The 23,016-nt window shown below is 41.9% G+C and overlaps 1 protein-coding gene across 5 annotated transcripts in view; it reads left to right on the top strand.

Annotated features, from left to right (window-relative positions):
- Positions 1-23,016, top strand: part of ASNS (asparagine synthetase (glutamine-hydrolyzing)) — a 95,643-nt gene that overhangs the window by 54,631 nt on the left and 17,996 nt on the right. Inside the window, exon 1 of one of the 5 annotated variants that reach the window (XM_081147086.1) lies at positions 22,537-22,681. The exons of 2 other annotated variants lie outside the window; for them this stretch is intronic. The gene's annotated coding sequence lies outside the window, so the exon portion shown is untranslated. Of the gene's footprint in view, positions 1-22,536; positions 22,848-23,016 lie in introns of those variants that run through there. 2 more of the 5 variants (XM_081147090.1, XM_081147088.1) reach the window with 2 other exon arrangements.

Here is a 23,016-nt window from a genome sequence, read left to right as displayed (position 1 = left end):
ACCACAAACCGTTTGTGACTTCCACACCCTTGGATCCTCAGTGATGCTCAGTGGACCCCTTAGTTGTAGCTAGTCAAAGCCTTTTCAGCAGCTCTTTACTAGGTTTTCCTTATTCTCAAGTCACTTTATCCCCAGCAGGTTCACGTTTGGCAGACAACGTTACCTCCTTTTTTTTTTTTTTTAAGAAAATACAGATCATGAGGTATAATCTTTGATGCATCTTTTCTCCTTCCAAGGAAAGTACCTGTGCTCTCTTCCTGCACTTATTCAGAAAAGTAGAAATTCTGCCTCTCCAAGTTTAAGTCTTCCACCTACACTAGAGAGTCAAGATCCCTGCCCTTGGGGAAATAACATGCCAAAATGAGGGTACAGGCAATACACAAATAAACAAATAATCCATACAGAAAATATTTTTACCTATCCAGAATGCTTTGAAGGTAACACAATAGGGAGACTTCCATTTGAGTGGAAAGGGAACGCCTTTCTGAGGCAGTGGCATTGAAGTTGAGACAAGGCTATTACATGAAGGTCAATGGGCAGTAACGTTCAGAAACAGAAGAATCTGTGCAAAGACCATCAGGGCAGAGGGGTAGGTCAGCCAGTGATACTAAAGTCCAGGAAGCAAGGGGGAAACAGCAGAGCAGCCAGAGGAGTGCTGTCCAGTAGAACTTTCTGTGGAAATATGGTGGAAATATTCTGTATCTGTGCTCTACACTGTGATAACCACTAGCCACATGAGGTGTTTAAATTTAAGTTAATATAAATAAAATAAAGTCTAAAATTCAGCTTTTCAATCACACTAACCATATGTGGCTCCATGAATATTAATATTTAAAAATATATATTTTTACTATTGCTAGCATTTTAAATCCCCGATAGCCACCTGTGTTGGACAGTATGGGAAAGCAAGGACAGCTCAGTGGGGTTTTGCTCACCAAGATAGTGGTTTGGATTATTTGCTAGTTGTGGTGAGAAGTCGCTGGAGGGTTTGAAGCAGGAGACTACTGTGATTGATCTACTTGCTAAGAGATCTCTGGGGCTGCTAGGAAGAAGGCAGGGGTGGGGAGGTGATCTGGAGAGTGGAGAGAGGAAATGGAGACCAGTTATAGTCATTGCAGTTGCCGGGGACACAGATGAAGGAAGCTTGGACTAGGGTGGCAGCAGATAAGCAGAGAAGTAAATGGATTCTGGATTTATTCTGGTAATAGGTCCAACAGAAGTAATTGATGATTTAGATGTGAGCTGTAAAGGAAAGAAAGGGACCCATGATGATTCCTAGGTTTTTGATTTGAGCAAAATTATTTCACTGTATGCAATACTGCCATTAATCAGACTCTTCCAATTTTAAGGTGGATTAAATTTCCTCCCACTCTTTCAGTTACGGATCCATTTTAATGACTAACAACAGCATTATAGTACTGCTTGATGTTGCAGGTGGGTTTTGCCTGTATTGTGATGTTACTATTTGCTAGGCCACCATTGACTTTCTGAATGAAAAATAAAGTGGTGAATCCTTCACTCCAGTCCTGCTTAATTGCTGCGGTCTGTGCAGTTATCTATGCACGCCCTTCATGCATTCACCCCTAGGCCACTCACTCCTGACCCTTGTCCTGCCTCTTATCCTTTCCTAGTCCTGCTTCAGCTAATCCCCGTGTGTCCCCACCCCCCAGAGTGGACATCCTCAGACTCAGTCTTGTTTCTTCTTTCTTGCACACCTGGGTAATCAGATCCACTCACTGTCTACACTCTCCAACTGTATTCTGCAATCTCATAAATCTATGAAATAATAGCATCAGCCATTTCTCTGAGCCAGAAACATTGCTAATCGAGTTAAACACATTATCTCATTTAATTCTTTCCTGAACTCTATGCAGTAGGTACAACTCTTCTAATTGTCAGATGTGGGAGCTAAGGCTCAGGGTGTAAGTCTTTGCCCAAGCTCAAAGAACAAAAGTGGCAGAGTTTGGATTTAAAGCCAGGTCCATGTGGCTCCTGAGCTCGGACCTCACATTTTCAGATCTATACTTGGAGCCGCTTCGTGGAGAACACATACATGTACCTCACGCATCTGAAAACAGGTGTAAAACCAAACTTACTATCTCCTACTCCTTGACTTCTGTGAACCCCACAAACAATAACAAACTGCAATATCTCCTCTCCTTGTATTCCTTATTTGGTTCCATGGTACAGCCAACCCAGCCTCCAAAATTAGAAACATCTTTGTCTTTGACTTCCTCTCTACTTTCCCATATTCAGTTGATTTCCAGGTCCTGTGGGGTGTATGTACTTAAGGTGCCCTTCATCTAAAGCAACTCACCCTCCCAGAGTTTGAGAACCACTCTAGCCTGCATTAGGGTCATGGAAGACTCATTAAACCCCAGGATTCTGGGCCCCATACCTAGAGTTTCTGATTCACTAGGTCTGGGCTGGGCTCATACAATGTGCATGTCTAAATGGTCTCAGGTGCTGCTGCTGCTCTAGGACCACACTCTGAGAATTAGTGGTCTAGAGAGAGCCATGGGTCTCAGCCCACTGTGCACACAGGGTAGCTGGGGTATGCAGAAGTGCCAAATGCGCAGAAGCACAGAGGAAGAAGGGATTAGTTTGGCCTGGGAATGAAAAAGAAGGCTTTGACAAGGGAGAGCGGGGAACAGTCAATCACAAATGACTGGGAATGGGGGCTCTTTGGTTCTCTGAAAAACTGACCTCATTAAAGCAATATCTTCATTATCCAGAGTCCCATTTCTTTCCAGGCTCATGAATATAGTGTTAACATGTCATCCCCTTCTTGTGTCCCCTCCCACTCCCTAGCCTCTAATCTAAACTAGAATCTGCCTAGAAACATGGGACTTCATTCCCCTTTCCATGGACCCTTGCGAAAAACGAAGTGGCTAGTCTGCATTCAAACTGTCAGGCAAGCAGGCAGGAGAGGGCAGAGAGAAATCCAAGGAGCTGTGCCTAGCAGCTGCAGCTACCTCTGTCTCTCCCATTCTTCAGGACCTCACTCTGCTTCAGTAATTTGCAGAGCCCCATAAACTTTGGACCCTGCCGTGCTGAGAAGTATGTATCAGCACTGACTCCACTACCCCTGGTCAGAGGAGGAAGCTTGGCCCTGGGCCGACACTAATCAGAGCAGCACAAGGTGGAGGAAAGCCAGCACAAGGAGGATCGTGTTTATCTTCTCACTTCCTCATCGCCTTTGTCCCTCTTCCCTCTTGCAGCAAGCAAATGTTTCTTCCCAGAAAATAAGTACTAACAACAACAATAAAAATTTAAAAAAATGAGGGAACGGAGAAGAAAATTTGGAGGATTTTAATAACCGCACAACACAACATTGTAAGAATACAGGTGGCAACGATACAAGAGAAAACTCCATAATCCTATCATTTTAATGTGCCCAATAAACTACAGACATTTTTCAAGAAACAGGGCTTTTTATATCTGTAGATATTTGTTATAAAAATTTTGATCAAGAGTCCTCAGCTCTGGTTGCCCATCTGAATTAGGAAACATGGATGTCCAGGCCCTTTGGGCTTGGGACTCAGTCAGATGTACCTCTATTTTTGTTAACTTTTTGTTGAAGTAAACATATATTATCATAAATGTGAAGCTAGATTAATTTTCACAAATGGGACAAACTCAGATAACCAGTACCCAGATCAAGAATCAGATTGTTTGCCTGGCTGGGAGTGGCTCAGAGGTTGAACACCAATTTAGGATCCAGGAGGTAGAGGTTCGATTCCTGGTCAGGACACATGCCCGGGTTGCGGGTTCGATCTCTATTCGGGGGTGTGCAGGAGGCAGCTGATCAATGAGTCTGTCATTGTTGATCTTTCTATCTCTTTCTCCCTCTTCTTTCCTCTCTCTGAAATAAAAAATGATATATATTTTTTAAAAAAAGAATCAGATTGTTACGAGCAGATCAAGAGACCTATTTGTACCCTGTCTAGTGACTACGGCCTAGTGAAAGTTGTCAGCATCCTGACCTCTGACATCACGGAGTAGTTCAGTTTGTTTTTGGAATGAAAAACAAATAAACACAGAATTAAAACAATATGTACTTTGTTTAGCTTCTTTCCTTCAATGTTACATGAGGGAAATGTTACATGTTCATTCATATCATTGCAGATAGTTGTGATTTGTTCATTCTCATTGCTGAATAGTATTTCATTCTGCAAATAAGCCACCATTTATTTATCCATGTTACTATTGACAGGCCTCTAGATAGTTAACAACTAAAAACTGAGATATATGGAAAGTAAGAACTTCTGTTCAATAAGTCACCATTAAGAGAATGAGATGTAAAGAAAAATATTCTCAATACAGAACAAAGGACTTATGCCCTGAATATGAAATATTATCTATAATATTTATCTACATATTTATTATAATATGTATAATAATTATCTATAATATATATTGCATATTAATAAGTTTAAAAACTAACTCAATTTAAAAAATACTTGACACTCCCTAGCCAGTTTGGCTCAGTGTTTAGAGAATCAACCCAAGGACTGAAGGGTCCTGGGTTTGATTCTGGCCAAGGGCATGTACCTCAGCTGCAGGCTCAATCCCCTGCCCCATCAGGGAGCCTGCAGAAGGCAACCAATTGATGTGTATCTCTCACACCGATGTTTCTCTCTCTCTCTCTCTCTTCCTTCTGCTCTCTCTGAAAAGCAATGGAAAAAATATCCTTGAGTGAGGATTAAAAAAAAAAAAAAATACTCGGCACATCTCAAAAGAAAATATACAAATGACCCATAAACATATGCTCAACTTCATTAGCAAGCCCTTCAGGATATGCAAATTAAAACAACCATCAGAATGGTTACTATAAAAAGGACAGATAATACCAAGCAGTGATGAGGCTATGGAACAATGGGAATTCTCATGCACCGTCAATGTGAGTGTTAATTTGTACAGCCACTTTGAGAAACTCTTTGGGAGTATCTACAAAAGCTGATCACATGCGTAGTCTATGATTTAGCAATTCTAATCTCAGATATACACTCCACAGAGATGTGCCCCAAAAGACAAGTATAAGATGTTCTTAGAAGCACATTTGTTATGGCCCCAAACAGGCATCTTTATGTTTAAGATGCTCTACAGGTGATTCTGAGGACCATGACAATATCAAATGCACTTTTGATAGAATTTTAATTTACTATTTTGTTTTATATGCTGACTTAGTAGGAAAATCATTAAGCCATTACCCTTCTCCTTTGCATGAAATAAAGCTTAAATGATGGAAATGGCTAAAAATTACTTCTTTATAGAATACTAAATTTTTTATTTGTTGAAGTACTAAATGTTTAAAAGATATATTCTTATGCAGTAGAGTCTGAAGAGGCCTTTGGCCCTGATGGTAGGATCTGTTATGGAAAGGGGTTGGAGTCAGGAAAAAATCATGATAATTCTACGGTAATAAGTCTGTACTGTAATACGATACAATTTGGTCCTCAGTGGCATCCTGAAATTAAAAAACAAAAACAAAAAAACAAGGAGGCTGGAAACTATTTTCTCTCCCAGGGAAACCACCAGCATCACCAGGGGAACCATCTTTTTAGGTCAGTCTCCCACTAGAGAGGCCCCAAGATACACTGCGGAGTGGGTGTTTCTGATGCCTACAATGGAGAAACAGGCAACAGGTGTGTTTTTCTGGGGCTTTCTATCTGCTGGGCACTGGGCATAGCACTGGATTATGTCAGAGAGTCCGGGAGGAGTGCCGACCTGAGAGTTGGCAGAAGGGAAAGTTGTAATATTGAGGGAGGAGACCGCTTTTCTTTGGAGAATGGCACCCATGATATCTGTGGCTTGTAAGGCTGATTCCCTCTTTCTGGTTGCGGTTGGAAACTGGACAGGAAAAAGTAATGCACCCAGTTTGAATTGTACTCCGCAAAGTAAGGATAGTGGTACCTAGTACTGTGTGGGGGAGAAGGTGTTTGAGGAGACAAGTTAGGATCAGTGTGGAGAGGGAGGTTGAGCATGATGCGTGAAACAGAACTGCAGTCAGGTTTTCCAGTGGCATTTGGGATGATAAATGGTGCGGCGGATCTGGGCTGCCCAGATCTGTCCTTGTCCAGTCTCTCAGTGCCTTCGACTTTATGATGTAGATGACCTATCCTCCCCCGTCTCCCCACTCCCGGCACCTGACCCAGGATATGGAGAAGCTTAAAGACGAGATATGGAGGGAGCTGGAGGAGCTTTGGACCCCGCTGCTGCCCCACTCCAATGAGGTGAATCAACAATATAAGTGATATAAGTAAATTGCAACAGGATCAACCTTTAGACCTTAATGGCTGCAGCTTTGCTTTGGAGGTTGAACTATCATGCAAATTTCTCTTATGTCCAACCATCACCCACAACCACACAGGGAAGGGGATTCTGGGAAATGTGGTTCCAACTTAGCTAAATTTACACAGTAGAAAGCCACCAGTTGGAAAGAGTGCTAACAGCAGTTGTTGAAGGATTTGATTTGGCAGATGAGGGACAGAGGCTTGCTTGTACATTTTTTTGTTTGAACAATTTTTTTAAAATTCAAAATCTTGATTCCTTTTTTGGAGTAAAACGGGCTCTTTCCTCTTTACAGGTTATTTCTGAGTTGTAAAAATTATCTCCCCCTCTCCCATAGGATTTTGTAATTCCTGTATTCCAACATCCAATCTTGGCTGCCACAGTCAGACAGACAGACAGAAAGCACAAGGACATGTTTTCTTGTATCTATAGTGGAAACTTTAGCAGCTGATATGAACTGCTCCAAGTATGTCAAATAGATGTACCTTTTTTTTACCATTGTCAGTACTGTTAGTTATGCTCTCCTTTTTCATTCAGATTATATTCTCTCTTGCAGTTGTATAATGATTTTGATAATTAACCTCTCATAGCTCTAGGAGTGCCTGAATACTGCCCACATAGGTTACCATTGTCCTCATATCATTCTTCAGGGCACTGTGACTCCCTTATTAATTCAAGATTAATGTTTAGTTCCTATCTTCAGGAACTGGACCTATCTCCTGCTTATTGAACCTTTTCCTCCAGGTCACCCTCTTTTCCTGATTCCTTTCTCTCCTTCTCAGTCTTTTTGCCTGCCCTTCCTTCAGTTGTTTCTCTGGCATTGCATCCCCAGGGCCCTGCCTTTTATTTTTCTCTCTTTTGCTTTCCAAGAATGATAAATTCCACTATCTCGGGGCATGGTACCATTATCAGGCGATGGTGGCTTACAATCTACATAACACAACCTGCTATTTTTTGAGCAACTACCATATGCCATGCAGCTTACTAATATGTGTAATCTTTAATTTAAAATAACAACAACAACACTATAATCTTTAGTAAGAAACCCTTGATGTAGGTATGAATTATTCCATTTTTAAAATGAGAAAACTAATGCTCAGTAAAGTTCATGATTTTCCTTGAGCCAGTTAGAAAGTGGACTTGCACCAAGGCCTACTGTACTTGCAAGCATTGTCATAACAACTGTGGTTTACTGCTAACTAAAGATCCAGCTCAGATCTCCTTATTATCAGACTTAAATATCCAATGACATGCTGAAAAGAGACATCATTTCAAACTTAATGCCTATAGCTCCATATCAGTATTATTAATCTCACCACTTATTCCACTACTCCAACCCCCAACCTCATTCAAAATATAATTCCTCCTCTGCTATTCCTCATTCTTTTCCAGGCAACAGTCTCCAAAGTTTCCAAATTTAGAACATCTTTGGGCACTCCATCTCCTGCAAGGCCTGTACCTGGTTGCTCACCAAGTCCTCCAGTGTTGGGCTCAGAGGTATCTGTGCATCACTGTGGCTCCTGATATCATCTCCTACCTCCTTCCTCAACTCCTGCCACTACTATGGTCATTTCATAATTGACTTTCTGCACTGCTGCCAAAATTATCTTCTGGGGGAAATATCATTTGGTCCCGTCAGTTTGCTTTAAAACATCTCTTAACTTCATTTTGTTTACAGAATACATTTCAGTGTCCTTGGTATGCCACCCAAGGCTCTTGATGATTGGCCCAGTGACTTGTAGTCAGCTGCTCTTTCCACATACACAAGATACAGATGCCTCAGAGATGCAGAAATTACAAACATTTCAAACCTTGACTTTTGATCACATATTTTTTCATGGATACTAAAAATAGCACAACTATTATCACGTGGAGTTGCATTTTTATGTTTGGTAGGAAAAGGATTCTTATAATGTAAATATTGGGAACCAATTAGATTTTCATGAAAGATTTCTTCCAGATTTTAGAGTTTAATTATTTCAAGTAACTTTCTTAGCCAAAGCTGTTAGAAGGGTATGGACTCGAAGTTCAAAGGTATACCTGGACTGATAAATTTGGTTTTATATGTAACTTTGGGGGGGGAATGGGAGGATTGTATGGTAGGTTGGTGAAGGGATACCAACTAAGCCCTGTGAAAAGCAGGAAAAAAAATTAATTCTTTCTCAATAATTCAAATAAAATAATTTTAAAATGCTTTTGGCTCTTTTAATAGACTCCAATAAGAGAATAAATACAGAGGTAGGAAAAAGACTTCATTTAGTAGTACTGTAATGTCATGCTATGAAACTTGGTCTTCTATTATGACCTGTGATAAAAGGGAGGCTGGAAACGATTTCCATTCTAAAGAAGCCACAGGATCTTCAGCAGCAGCCCTCAGGACACCGTCTTGTATGGTCAGTCTCCCCCTGGAGAAGCAGCATGTGAGGTTAGAGACAGTGGGTGGTGGGTTCAAACAGGTTTGGGTTGAAGTCCTAAGCAAACTATCTCACCTTGAGCAAATCAAAGCTCTGAGACTATTTTTTGTTCTTCAAGTGGGAATAAAATACACGTTTCAAAGTTATGGTGAGGTTTACATAAAGTGAGGTTGATCTGCAGGGAATTTATACAGGTTCATTTGCTTTTCCACAGTGTCACACTTACAAATACCTTCTTTATTTTTAGTGATTCAGTCTCTGACTGAAAGCATCCTTACAGCTGATTTGGTTCACTTGGTTTACAGATACAGAAACTCAAAGAGGTCTTATAGGTTTTCCGTAGTTATATCAGAGAGGAGTTGGATGACCATGACTCTGTGTTTTTCCCTTTCTAGTATTGAAGAAGTCAGACACCTGTCAAGTAATACTGAGATAGAAAATCAGTTTGCATATTGTAAACATTCAAGAGCCTTGTCGACGCCAGTGCTGTGCTGGGAGCTGGTAGATAAAACAGTCCCTTTATCCAAGGTTCTCCCAGCCCGTGGATACGCAGGCTTAACCCAAGATCTGTAGGTCAGGTTCATCTGGATTAACTGCTGCAGACCCAGAGGAAGGAAGGCCGTGTTTTACCTGAGGACACAGCACTGTGTGTGGGGAGGCCAGTCTACTGACTCACCACGCATTCATTCAACACAAATTCATGAGGCAACAAATCTGTGTCGGGTAACCACTATATTGCGCTACCAGATGGGACACTAGGAAGAGAAATAACCAAATAATGTACAGTCACAGAGTGGGGACAGGAAGAAGATGCAGAGGAAAATAACAACAATGCTAGGCAATAATTTTCTCTAAAAAAGATACAAGTGGGAGCAGAAGCAACATTTTTTACTGTGAAGCAAACCAGGCAATCTCAGCAGCTGGGTTGGGGCTCTTTGTTCTCTGTGGCAACCCCTCTGTTATTTGGTCACATTTCTTTTCTGACAGCCTGGGGAAAAGATACAGGTTTACTTTCTGCCCTCGCCCTGCTTCTCTGCTCTTTCTTCCATTCTACACACAATTCTCTCCAACCCATTCCCCTTTCCCTCCCAGGTTCTGGCCTAAGGTAGCACCTGCCTACTGGCAGCAGAGGCTCCACCCCTTTGGTATCTGCTTTTTTTCATTTCTGGTTCTGTCAAGTATTTTTTAAAGAAATCCCCTCCCTACTGCACATCCGTAGGTTTTATTTTTGTTTTTTTTTAACCTGTGCTAACCTTATTTTCAGCAACTCTCATAAGCCACCCCCACCCACATTTGCCTTCGTGGCTATTCCAAATATTACCACTTCATGATGTAATGACCAACAGCCTACACAACCTCTTTTGGTTTCCAAATCTAAAAGCTAAGGTGTTCTAAATAAGCTCTAGGGATCCTTCCAGGTACAAAGTTTGAAGCCTTAAACATACATGAGGTATTTGGGAGCATGGTAATTTTAGTAATAGTAATAGGGAAAAAGAAAAAAATGTATTAATATCCACAAGAACAACTTAATTTCTTTTTTTCGTTTTTTTAAATATCTTTATTGATTTCAGAGAGAGGAAAGGAGAGGGACAGAGAGAAAGAGAAGCATCAATGATGAGAGAGTCATTGATCGAGCCCGCAACCCGGGCATGTGCCCTGACCGGGAATCGAACCCCGATCACCTGGATCCTAGGTCACCGCTCAACCTCTGAGCCATGCCCAGCTGGGCAGAACAACTTAATTTTATTTAAAGTCATCATAATATTGTACAATGGATCTGTTATTCACATTATAGATGAAGAAATTGAGGTTCAGAGAAGTGACTTGCTCCAGATCACAGTTACCAAGAAATAGTGTTCCCAGGATTTGAACCCAAATCCATTTGAATCTAGGGTTCACTTCCTTCAGTTACCACCTCCTGATTCTGTACTGGGAGACTGTCCAATACAAGCCGGTGTCTTGGTGATGCTGCCTGAAGTTAGTGGCTTCAGTAGGGTGGGCAACGGTTTGTATCTTCCCGTTTTATGACAGGGCATTTTGAAAGTCTAAATTTCACTGTAAATTATACTGTGTTACATGGAGGTGCTTTAATTCCAAATCCTGTATTGAAGCCTAGAGGAAGCCAGAGTTGTTTTAATTGCATTATTGAAAATAAAGTATAATACTCTGCCCTATTTATATAAGCCCTGGGCTAATCTTTCTACTACTCACTGTCACCCACGCTACATACACACGTGTGTGCACTAATGCAAAAGCAAACTTATTGTTCAGCCCAGATATACCATTGTTCTCAAAGTCCACGTCCTTGGAATGACCCTGCCTTAAAAAAGTTACTTAACATGAATAAGTACTGAAAGTTGAAAGAGGGCTTAAAAATTATATAAATCTAGTTGGCTGCCAGCTTTGAAAGCATGGGAATCTCTTTTTTTAACATCAGAAAATTGCAACTCCAGATGATATCAGTACTTTTTTGTATTTTATTGATTGAAAAATACATGAATAAAACCAGTAGGAATCCCATAAAGCTTTGAAATGAGTTGGTGTTTTCTTCATCTCAACAGCATCTATATCCATCTGGAAAATAATCGCTCATATATGTGTGAGAAATGGATCACGTCTAGGGAGTCTGGGCCAATGGTAAGGGCCTTGGAAGACATGCCAAGAAGATTGAAATTTATTCTGTACAGGCAAGAGAGAGTCAGGCTTTGAAGCAAACGGGCAGAATTTGATTGATTGTCTTTTCTGAAAGATAATTTCGGCAGCAGCGTGGATACAAAATACATGCCCAAGGTGAGGCAGCTAGGTTATTTCTATACCAGCTCCCAAGAGGGATACTCCTAGGGGTGTTAATTTCTCTGCACTTTTCACCTGCCAGAAGTTTAGGTAAAGGGGCCTATCATGTTTTAGAAAAAATTCCCAGGCAACAGGAGGAAGATACTGGCAGACCAGTAGAAGAAGGTCAGTTAGGAGATAGAAGAGAACATCGGGAGCTTCAGTGATGCAGAGATGCCCCTGAGCCCAGCACAGGAGGACTTGTTGAGCAGCTTGTCCATACCAGACAGGGCATGACCAAGAATATTTCTACACACATACACACACAAGATGGATGTGTGGGCTACAACTAGATGATGTCCATTAGGCAACTGTACATATGAGTATAAACTCAGGTAGTTATCAGCTAGGGCTTGAGATAGCAGGAAACCATCTCCCTAATGGCACAAATAAAGACCTAGGGAAAGCTTGGTTTTATTTTCAGTGCAAGGATTTATTCTCGATCCATCTGGGGAAGAGAGCAAACTCACTCCTTGCCTGTACCCATCTTGACCTTTGTTGAAGCAGCTGAAATATCTGGAGACTCCATATGTTATTCCAAGTGCAACTCCACCCCCCCATGTGATGAGAGTTAAAGGGCTACAGGAAGGGTGATTTTAGTTCCAGTGTTTAGTTCTGATTCTCTTAGAAGTAGAGACTGAGACAAGGATTCTAGTACACACAGGTTATTTAGAAATTTCAGGAAACACTGATGTAAATTGGAGATGTGAAATAGGAAAAGAAGAGCAACTAATAAAAGGTAATATTAAGTGAGCTAGCCTAGCTGGAGACTGGAGCGTAATCCCACAAGGATCTTCTTGGAAATGATACAAAATACATACCCAAGGTGAGGCAGCTAGGATATTTCTATACCAACTTCCAAGAGTTATTGGTGGAGGGATACTCCTAAGGGTGTTAATTCCTCTGCACTTTTCACCTGCCAGAAGTTTAGGGAGAGAGGCCTATCATGTTTAAAAAAAAAAAAAAAATCCCTAGGCAACAGGAGGAAGATGCAGTTGGAAGTCATCTGGAACCCACCAAAAGGTCTGAAGGATGTAGGAGGGCACTGTGTCTTGCTCTTTCAGAGCAACTGATTCTGCCTTCTAAATATTATGCTACTGCTCAGATCTATTTCATTTATTCACTCAACTAATTCATCTTGAGTACCTACATTGGTCCCAGACCCTAGGGAGCATTTGTGATTAGAACAAATTCCCCACTTCCTTGGAGTTTCCTTTTTAGAGAGGTGAATTTTAAAATAAGGACATAAATGTATAATATATAATGTGGGGGTAAGTGAGGTGTAGAAAAGTAAATCAGATTCAGAACATATGAGAAAAATAATCACTCCTAACACTTACTAAAATATTTGCCAAGATCTGCTTACATGTGTTCATCTAATTTAATCCTCGCACTTTAAACAGCTGGATATTACTAGCCACATTTTGCGTAAGAGCCTCATCACTGTTCAAAATCACCACTAACACTAGATAAGATTTAAAGCCAGAGAATCCAACTATAAAATTTTTCTTAACCAGCATGCTATACTGACAAATATTGCAAATGCACATGAGAACCATCTGTGGAGTTTTTTAAAAAATATAAATGTCTTTATTGATTTCAGAGAGAGGAAAGGAGAGGGAGGGAGAGAGAGAGAGAGAGAAACATCAATGATGAGAGAGTCATTGATCGGCTGCCTCCTGCACGCCCCCGACTGGGGATCGAGCCCGCAACCCGGGCAGGTGCCCTGACCGGGAATCGAACCGCGATTTCCTGGACGCTAGGTGGATGCTCAACCGCTGAGCCACACCCCGCTGGGGGAGATTTATTTTTTAAAGTACAGGTGTCTGTGCTTTAATCTAATACTACATCTCGATGAACATCTCAGTGGGTGGAGTTAGGTCTGTGTATTGTGGAAAAGTGCCAGATAATGTAAAATCCTGTTCTTGACTGTCTCCTGAATGTCTGTCAAGAAACTTAGTTTAACATGTACCAAACAGAACAAACTATTTTCTTTCCAAACCTCCTCCTCTCCCTCTTTTTCATATTTATTACTAAAATTACCATCCTTATAAATGTAATTTAGGAACCGTATATTAGTCTGGCTGTGTAAGGAGAGAGAAACCACACTGTAATGGGAAAGTTTAATATTAAAAAAGACTATTAACTGTAAAAAGGACTAGAAGTAACAAGAGATGGGCTAGGAAGAGGTAAAAAGAAGTAAAATGAATCCAGGAACAGGAGATAAAAGGAGCAGCCACTGCCCCCAGGGCTGTGGCGCAATGCCGGTGGAATTTGCCAGAAATGAGCACCCTAGGGTGCCAAGGAAAGCTGTTCACAGCGTGTCTCGCTGGAGGCATTCTACTACCAAACCTTCTGAGGGGGTGTGACTGGGGCAGCTGCTGGCCGCTGGGGAACTGTGGGTGACCCAGGAGCAGGTGATGGAGAAAGACACACATATCACCAGAACCAGGCCGCAAACCCTTTCCTCCTGTGCCCTCTACTGACAAAGCTGAACAGTGTAACAGCTGGCAAAGGAAAATATTGAAAGGGCGCAGAGCAGGCTGGGGGTGAGTTGGGAGCTGAGTGGCTGTCAATGGCTAACTGGTACATGGGGGAGCCATCCCAGGCTTCTCCCCCTCCTCATCTTTCTGATCCAGTTGGTACCACGTCCTGCAGAGCTTGCCCTGGAAATGTCTGGGCTTCTCCAACAGCTGCATCATCACCTTCGCTGTCCTTGCTGGTCTCCCTCTTCTCAACAGTTCACAGCCCAGCTCTCCTTCCCACTGCTTCCAGAGACAGTTCTTAAAGTCAAAAATGCCTGTATTGATGGACTATGTCAATAATTCCTCTATGAACTTAATGCGGGGTACACATGATACTAAAAGGTATAGTAATCGCTGGTCTGAAATGATAGCAAATAAGCATGGCAATACAAACCTGTATCTGGAAATGAGAAATTCTCTTCTTGAATTTTCCAACCTTTTTTTAACCGGTTGAATTATGGTTTGGAAGCAGCCAGTACACTGAAGGAATTGTGATAAACAACCGATAGAGTGGAAAATTAAAGATCAGAAGTTTACTTTCTCAAGCCTGCATTTCAAATACTGAAAAAGAAATGTTCTCTTGTAAAAAAACCAAACAAACAAAAAAACACAAAAAGGGCTGAAAAAGAAGTCCTTTTAGGCCCTGGATTGAAGAGATGAGGAAAATATGACTATTATTTGGATTATTGACTAATAACCAACTTAACAGTTAGTGAGCACTTGCTATACACACTTCCCTGAAGCTACTTACCCCTGGGCAGGGCTGGCTTCTCTGTTAGGCACAGTTTTGAGGACCCACAATGAAAATATTTTCATTTCTTTTAAAATCAGAAGGAAAAAAATGAACTTTTAGGTCAAAGAAAATATTTTAACATAACATTAATATACTTGTCTATATACCATAACAATTATAAAATATAAATTTTAGTATTTTTTTTATGGTGGGAAGGGTCCACAAAGGCAGAGTGCTTAGGGTCCCTGAAAATCACGATGTGGCCCCATGTCTGGGGACTCTCACCTAAGATGAGCATCTAGTGCAGTGTTTTCTAATCTGTGGCTCATGGACTCACAGTTATTGCTCTTGTATACTGTTTGTAGACTGAGTGATAATTTCGGAGATTTCCCTTACAAATAAAAATGTCATTTTACAAAGGGTAACTTCTAATTGGTCTTCATGGCTTCTACCATGTCAGCTGTTTCTTAAAACAAAGCAGCCTAAAAGAATCAATATCTCACAGAGGCGTATTTTGGTGAGGCAAACTCTGCTCACCTCTACTAGGTTAGGAGGCTGGAATATTAAGGTCCACTCCCAGGTATACAAATAGTTTATGATGTGTTTCTTTGGCAACTTGTGTTTCCACATCTGTAAAATAATGGGGCTGAAAGACAGAAACTTTCTAGTTCTTTCTAAGAGTTCTAAAACTAAATAGATGTAAGCTCTTTAAGGCATTCCAAGGTAGAATGAGAAATTAACACTTACTGATTTTTACTCCCAAGAGCCCTCACATTTATGTTGCAGATAAAATTTCCCCCATTTAAAGATAATTCTGAATCAGGGATAAGACAGGACTTGCTCATAACCACATAGTTATCCAGGGTTTGACCCAAAATAGATCTGAAGCCAGAGTCTCTTCTCTACTAGCACTTGGCCTCTTATCTGGGAGACAGACTTATATACCCTTTTTATTAAAGGACACGATTGAGGTCCAGGTTGTGCTATTTTAAAATATAGTTATTACTAAGTGTGACCTTTTTTCCAGGCTTTGCTGCATTTTTCAATTGGAAACTAACAAAGGACTAGAGATATTTTTAAATTATTTTCATTGATGTATTAAGAATGTAGAATTAATCTCATTCCTGTTTTGAAAACACCCTGGTATCAGTATTGCCATCTTCCCCATGTTCACTTACCCAGCCCCACTGTCACTCATATGTTACCAAAGTTAATTATGTAAAATTAATATGCCCTAGCTGTAGGGTTATACTGGTTTCTGGACAAAACTCACTCTTTCACCTTAACCCTGTGTTCGACAAAATAAGAAGATATTGAACCTAGAAGATTATTCAATAAGAATGGGAAACATCTGGGGAAAAATAGTTTTCTCCCCATTTTACAAGGGTAAAAAGCAGGTGTACATTATTATTTTTTTATATAAGAGAACATTTATTTGGTTAATCACAGAGGTAGAAAAAGCAATTCCTAGAAAAAATGGGCTTGGGAAACAAGTTATAGAGGTAAAGGAAGGTGCCTAGGAGTGAAGAAGCTAATGGTAATGGGGTGGGGAGGAGAAGGGAAAGGGGGGGGGAAGGCATGGGCATGTGCTCCCAGGAGGGAGAGCCTAGGTGTACCATACTGATGAATCAGATAGAAATTCCAAAGGTTTTAAAGGTTTGTTAAGTCTTTTTTTCATATATATTCTCAGCAATGATAACCAAGAGAACAGCTACTATGATGTATGTCTGGAAAGGGTCCACATAATTTTGTGATGTTAGAAAAGTTATCCATAAACTGGAATGGCTGAGAAGCATTGATTTAGTATATCTACACGGTAACCATATCAACATTTTTTAAATCTAAATTATTATAACTGACACTCTCTGGGCTGAGCCAGGATGTGTTCATTTAGGCCAAAGGCATATTTGAAATAAACAGGAGAGATGGCTGGTGAGGGTGCTTGCCTCAGTGTGTGAGGCCTGCCTTCGCAGCCCATGGAGGATAATTTTCCCTCCTACACTAGCCCTGTTAACACGTTTTGGGGGGAGGCTACAGGGAGCTCACAGCTTGGTAGAAGACTGTACCTCAACTCAGTCACCAATGCTATGAGTCTAGGGCATCAGCTGTAAAAGAACTTCGCTTCCATGAAATGTGAGATTGTGACGAAAGAATATTCATTTTTCCCGAGGATCACAGGGAAAGCTCCATCAAATCTGTTATAGTGAAAAGAATATTCTACTCTTTGAATTTATTCCACTCAAACTATTTGGTAATTCAACAAGTATTTATGCAGTAACAAGTATGCCAGTTAGTATCTGAAGTGATCTGAAAAGTCAGAGAATTACTGTTAAAGGATGCAGGAGGAAGAAAATGTAGAAGAGGGTAGTTATAACAGGTAGTTGACAGAGGAAATTATGAGCTGATGTAAATTAAACTACAGTGGTCAGAGAGTGAGAGAAAGGGGCAGAGAGAGTTAACCAATCAACAGCTGTGGGCCTACGAACAAAGGGCTGCTCCCATTCCCGAGTGTATGTTGGAGCTTCGAATCCACCTCCAGGCTTCTATTTGCAGACTAGACATCGCTGCATCCTGCACCTGCATCAACTTTCAGGACTGTTGCCTGCAACCAATCAAAAGTAGTAGACATTTCTTCCTTACGGACTGGACCTATCACAGAAATGCCCCCACTTTACCTTTTCCAGCTCCCCCTTCTCTGTAGCCGGTGTAAATTCTTTCAAAACAGCTTACCATCTTTCTTCCCCAAAACATAATGTATAAAAGAGCCGTCAACTCAGGATGTCAGGCATGTTGTCTTCTCCATCTAGGCCTGGGGCTGGTGGTTCAGACTTCACCCCCCAGGACCTGGTCTTTTTCTGGCCAGCATATGGCTCAATAAACCCTTTCAGAAAAGCTTTAATTGTGAAAGTTTTTTGTTTGTTTTTTTTAACAGAGTGATTATGTCCCAAAAGAAATGCAAACAAATAATGAAGCACCTTCTCTTACATAACAGCAAACTGGGCAACTTCCAAATAGCTACAGAGGAAGTTCATTCCCCACCTTGAGAAGTAAAGAGCCCAGTCAATGAAACTTTTCCCCCCAGAGTAATTTCTTTTTTTCTTCTCTTTCTTCTCCTCCTCCCCCTTCTTCCTCCTCCTCTTCTTCTTCTTCTTCTTCTTCTTCTTCTTCTTCTTCTTCTTCTTCTTCTTCTTCTCCTTCTCCTTCTCCTTCTCCTTCTCCTTCTTTTTCCCCTTCTCCTCCTCCTCCTCCTCCTTCTCCTCCTCCTCCCCCTCCTCCTTCTTCTTCTTTTAAATATATCTTTATTGATTTCAGAGAGAGGAAGAAAGAGAGAGAGAAACAATGACAGTCATTGATCAGCTGCCTCCTGCACACCCCCTGCTGGGGACTGAGCCTGCAACCTGGGCATGTGCCCTAACAGGGAATCGAACCATGATCTCCTGGATCCTAGGTCAATGCTCAACCGCTGAGCCACGCCCGGCCAGACCAGAGTAATTTCTTATCAGCTGGCTCACAGATGTAGCTTTAATACTTTCCTCCCATTTAAAAAAAAAAAAAGTTTTTATTGATTTCAGAGAGAGGAAGGGAGAGGGAGAGAGAGAGAGAGAGAGAGAGAGAGAGAGAGAGAGAGAGAGAGAGAGAGAGAAACATCAATGATGAGAGAGTCATTGATCGGCTGCCTCCTGAACGCCCCCCACTGGGGGTCGAGCCTGAAACCGGGACACGTGTCCTGACCAAGAATCCAACCATGATCTCCTGGTTCATGGGTCGATGCTCAACCATTTAGCCACACTGGCCGGGTAACTTTCCTCCCATTTTTGTCTCTTCCTATCATCCACTCCCCCCGCTTTTCCAGTGTTTTCTTATTCCTTCTTAACCACTCGTCTTCTCATATTTTGGACTACATAAACACTTTGTTGGAACAGTAGATGGTTCCCAGTTTTATGAAATCCGTGTACACATATGTGAAATACATATGTACACAACCCATGTTAATATTCCCCTTTTTGTTTTACTGAGGATAAGTAACAGATCCTGGAGTAATAAATCAAATAGTGTCGTGATAGACTAATTCTTCTGGAATTTGGAACTTCTAGAATTTTTCATACTATTGTTTAATCTGATTTAAATGTAGGCATCACAGGGAATTTCTGTGAAATTAGAAGAGAAGTAGGGGACATAGAACTAAAGATCAGAAGTCCTATTTCAAATTGCATTTCAACACCTGATAAAAAGCATCATTAAAAATGAGATTGAACAGCAGAGAAACAGACGCATAGGTTGCTGAGAAGGCCTGCAGCTAGCATTTGCGAGGAATGCAAGAGTTCAGAGGCTCCAGCTCCATTTTATCTCACTCTCACTCTACCCTGTATCTTGAGAGCTCACTCATGCAGGTGGCATCCAGAATTCTGCCCTGAATGGGCAAGTTCTTGGCCAGTGGAAAGCACAAGTGTGGGTCCTAGGTCAAGGGCTCTGGTTACTGAGATCCAAAGGTGGCTCTATTGCTGAAAACCCATCTAGTGTTTAGGAAAGTGCTAACTATGTGGCCTGTTATAGAAGCATTTTCTATTTGGGGGGATAAGATGAGGTTGGCTTACAAACTAATTGAAACTCTGATTCAGTGTTATTTAACATATAACATAGGCTCCTAGTAGCTCTGGACTTATTGACAGAGGTTGGCCAATCTTAATGGTTTTATAGCATTTTCTATAGACTTAATAAATGTGTCTTATTCATTAACAAATAGTAATTTAACAAAGGTATATTGGGCTGAATAAAATTCAACTTTAAGTTGTTATTAACACGAATGAAGCTTTTTATTATGTACCTTACTTTAGTTAATACCAAAGGATAGCTACTACCATCATGTGGTATAGTCTAATTACTACATATATTTTTTTAAATTCTAGAAAAAAAACCATTGAGAAAAAACCAACTTAATCGTTATTTAAAAGAACTTCAAAATTATGTTTTTTTACTTTATTTTAATTGATGCTCTCAGGGCTGAACAAATGCAATCTTGTGTTGTCTATTACAAGGTAGCCTAAAGTTATTTGGCAGATGAGAATTTTACTCTGATTCCTCAGTGACTCAGGTCAAAGAATTTTCAATGCTCTGAGTGAGGTTTCAATGTGCTGGTAGGGTAAGATGTGGGAAAATAGGACAACATCATTTAGTTTTCATTTGTGTCTAATAATTAAGAGAGGATACGAATCATCTTCCACTGTAGCTAAATCCACCACGTCCTCCTCAGTTAGATCTTAGATTGATACATAGGGTAGGGTTCTGATAGGAAGCCCAGTAGGGACTAATTTAAAAAGTGTGGGCAGGGTTTAGGAAAAGGAAGAGTTCAGTGTCCAAGGGCTAGGACTGAAGCGGGAGAGGAGAAAGCAGTTCCTGGAGTCTGAAGGGAAGGGGGTATGGAGAGGGCCACATGGCAGGTGCTGTGGGTTTCAGAAGAATTTTATGGTAAGGGAGTCAGGGGAAGAAATACCCCCAAATTTCTCCTTCCCACCCTCTGTGTTGCCTTGAACTGTCTCCCTTTGGATAGTTCCACTGGAACAGGAGGGCAAGGGAGCCAGGGTACAAAGAAAGTGAGCTGGAGGATGGGGAGTGGTTCTGGAGGGACAAGAGGAAGATACTCAGCACAACCAACCACACTAGATAACATCAAGTGTCTGTCTTCCACTACATAGGGTGGTGAGGGAAACGGGCTCTGGACTTACAGAGATTATGATTCTGTTCTTTAGGATTTAATTCAAACTGTGTGTGTTCGGCTAAATCCCTCAACTTCTCTGAGCCTCATTTCTACATTTGTAAAATCTGGATTAGAAGACCTACTTTCCCAGGTTGTTGTCAGGTTTAAGAGGTGATATAGCAAAGTCTGTTTGATGCTGAAAAGTTTAGGGCAATAAGGAGCCCTGGAACTTAGTCATCTACCATCTTCGTTCTTACCTGTCAACTGCTAAGTGTTCACTGCATGCTCCATGCTTCGGGGATTTATATTCTTAGCAACTTTTGAACTAGTCAGGAATATATGGTATGGGGATATCAAACTTGCATACTCTAGAAGCATTGAGTGTAACCTGATCTAGTATGTCTTGCATATGTAATTTTACTATTTCTCAATTTATTTTGGTGCTGTGACTAATTTTATTTGAGTTATGAAGTCATGGTACCTTGTTTATTTTTTTATCATGTTGGTATATTTTCTCTATCAAAGGGATACTAAAAGCACACTATCTTCTTGTGGGGTCAGGTCAAGAAAACCTTTGTTTGTGTGTGTGATTCTAAAAGGAATCTGTGTACTTAAAATGTTTAGGGACCACTGATCTATTTTGGCTACCAACTTGACTTAGTGTTTTGTGTGTGTTTTTAATGAAGAACTGATATTAGGCCTTAAAACATTTGCTTCTGAGGACAAGTCTTTCCCTGTATGGCATAATAAACCTGAGGGCAGTACTGGTACCAGTTTTCCAGTTTGAACTGGAGAATCTCCCTTTTCAAGCTCTCAGTGCAGATAATAGGAAAAAAGTCTAATTTTACGGTCATGCTCCAACACAGGAACAGGGATGAAATCTGGAAAAGAAAATGTATTTAATCCTGAATGGAAATCATTCATGTTCAGTAAAAATAAGAGAGGCTACGTCAGTCCCTAGTTCTCTGTCAGTTCAACCCAGCTCTTCTTGCCATTTTATTCCATAGGCAGAATGTAACAAAAAGAGAATGGCCTGTAGATCCAGACAACCCTGATTTCACATCCTGCATCTTCAACTATCAGGTGTAACTGGGCCTAATGTAAAAATATCAAGATTGCAAGGTTATTTTGAATTTCAATGAGATAGATTGCATTGTGGGGATGGGAAAAAAAAAAATTTCCCTTCTTGGCTGCTTTGGCTCTACAGAGTTCTCATCACTGTAGTGCTTAGAATTTCAGGACTGTAGGAACTCCAGTCATCTCTAATTTCCTTATTTTAAAGATAGAAACAAAGAGGTTTTATTTTAGGACATACCTATTGTCATATAAGCAGTTAGTGGTAAAATTTCAGATTGGAGCTCAGCCATTGTCTAAAAATGAAATTTGTCAGCGACCAAATGTAATGAGGACTGGAACTGGACACGTTTGAGAATCTACCTAGTGGTATCCACTGAGCTGACCCCGGGACTCAAGAGGTGAAGACTTCAACACAGCCAAGAAGGTGACAATCTGGTGGAACACAAATCCAGTACGACCACATCCCAAGTTTAATGGTGACCCGTCTCAAAATACAAATACACTGAGCTGTACATCAAAGGAAGGAGACATTTAACTCTGCCTGAGGTAGAACATAAGGAAATCTAGTTTGAATTTAATAAAAAAGAGGATACCCTTCCAGCTATCCCTATCTGCCCCACTCTTTAATTTTGCAAATATTTGCATATCCACATGTATGTATCAGACACTCAGGAGTAAGGAGGAATTAGTTTTCCTAGTGACCTCGCAGAGGGAGATCTGATGGAGGGGTGAGGGCTGGTCCGTATGGTGAGGACTTCCCTAAGCACCAAGGGCGGAAGACCCCCAGCTGTCGGACAGCAGGCAGGGTAACCCGAGGCGTCAGGGGTCCCCGGCCTGACCTCTGAGGTCAGCACTGGTTCTCGGGCAGGTGCACGAGCGCTTTAAGGAGCTGGCAACAGACGCTTCCTCCCCGCTCCTCCGCCCCCGCGCCTGCCGCCCGCCCCGCCCTCCCGCCAGGCCGCGCCCACGCCCGTGCGCGCGCTGGTTGGGCCTCGCCGCATGATGAAACTTCCCGCACGCGTTACAGGAGGCCGGCGGGTATAAAGTGAGAGGAGGCCGGCCGCGCCGCCCGCCCGCAGCCCGCAGCCCGCGTTCCTGCTCCCGCGCCCAGGTAAAGCCGCTCCCGCGCGCGGCGCAGCGCAGCGCACCGCAGCGCCCCTCCCCTCTGCGCGCGGCCCGGGCTGCCCCGCGAGCGGGAGGAGGATGCTCTGCAGCCTGGCCCCGCACACGGGGCTGATCCGGCTCCCGGCTCCGGTAGATCCTGCGGCTCCCGCGGGGTGAGGAGGGCGGGGCTGATTGCGGCGCACCTGGGAGCCGGCGCGAGGGGAAAGACCCGCGTCAGGGTCCCCGGAGGGGGGATCCGCGAACCCAGGAGGGGAGCCCGGCTGCTCTGGAGGGAAGGTGGCGGCGGCGGCGGCTTAAGTCGCCCCCTGTGAATTTTATTAT

This window comes from Miniopterus schreibersii, assembly GCF_964146895.1.
Source record: "Miniopterus schreibersii genome assembly, chromosome: 9".
Taxonomy (NCBI): domain Eukaryota; kingdom Metazoa; phylum Chordata; class Mammalia; order Chiroptera; family Miniopteridae; genus Miniopterus; species Miniopterus schreibersii.
This window is presented reverse-complemented; position numbering and strand designations above follow the sequence as displayed.